The 1145-nt window shown below is 53.1% G+C and overlaps 1 protein-coding gene across 1 annotated transcript in view; it reads right to left on the bottom strand.

Moving 5' to 3' along the window:
• Positions 1 to 933, bottom strand: part of TMEM123 (transmembrane protein 123) — a 17942-nt gene extending 17009 nt beyond the window's left edge. Inside the window, exon 1 of the mRNA XM_026868364.1 lies at positions 906 to 933. The gene's annotated coding sequence lies outside the window, so the exon portion shown is untranslated. The remainder of the gene's footprint in view (positions 1 to 905) is intronic.
• Between the last annotated feature and the right edge of the window lie 212 nt (positions 934 to 1145).

Genomic DNA, 1145 nt, shown 5'->3' on the forward strand with positions numbered 1-1145 from the left:
GCTGGCCGTGAGGAGAGACTGGCCAGCGCAGAGCGGTCCGCGCAGCGTGCGTCCACACCGAGCACCCGCGGGAAGGGGGGCGGGCGCTGGGGGGGCGGGCAGCGCTCGCCATGGCTCCTCTGAGCCGCTCCTTACTCTGGGTACCGTGTTGATGTCCCCCCGCAGAGCCTACCCGGTGAGGATTCACAGCCGGCTGAACAGGAGTCAGCAGTGTGCCCAGGGGGCCAAGAAGGCCAATGGCATCCTGGCTTGTGTCAGCACTAGTGTGGCCAGCAGGGACAGGGAAGGGATCTGACCCCTGTACTCGGCACTGGTGAGGCCGCCCCTCGATTCCTGGGTTCAGTTTCGGGCCCCTCACTACAAAAAGGACATTGAATGACTCGAGCGTGTCCAGAGAAGGGCAACGGAGCTGGTGCAGGGTCTGGAGCACAGGTCGTACGGGGAGCGGCTGAGGGAACTGGGGGGGTTTAGTCTGGAGAAAAAAGAGGCTCAGGGGAGACCCTTCGGTCTCTACAGCTCTCTGTAAGGAGGTTGTAGTGAGGTCATCTCTTTTCCCAAGTAATGAGCAATACGACTAGAGGAAATGGCCTGGAGTTGTACCAGGGGAGGTTTAGATTGGATATTAGGGAAAATTTCTTCACTGAAAGGGTTGTCCAACGCTGGAACAAGCTGCACAGGGAAGTGGTTGAATCATCATCCCTGAGGTTTTTAAAAGATGTGTAGATGTAGCACTTGAGGACATGGTTAAGTGCTGGACTTGGCTGTGCTAAGTTTATGGTTGGGCTTGATGATCCTAATGGTCTTTTCCAACCTGAACAATTCTGTGATTCTATGATTTATCCTCCGTGCTGATAACATTGATCTGAGGAGCACCCGGCTGTCAGTATTCTCCATCTGCGGCTCACCATGCGCATCTCCGTGAGGGGACGCTGGAGGCGGTAACTGCCATTCTGCTCACAGGCTGTTTAAATGGGGCTGAGTTTATGCTGTTAAATCACTGGAGCTAATCCCGTGCAGATATTTTCAAATTTCCCTATGTACTTAGAAAATTGTGAAACCAACTAGAAAGGTGATAGGGAAAAGTGCAAGGTAACCAGGTTCAATTCTTGCAACTTTTTCTTGTGTACTCCTAACATAAAGTTGAT

This window comes from Athene cunicularia, assembly GCF_003259725.1.
Source record: "Athene cunicularia isolate RWA chromosome 1 unlocalized genomic scaffold, athCun1 chr1_part1, whole genome shotgun sequence".
Taxonomy (NCBI): domain Eukaryota; kingdom Metazoa; phylum Chordata; class Aves; order Strigiformes; family Strigidae; genus Athene; species Athene cunicularia.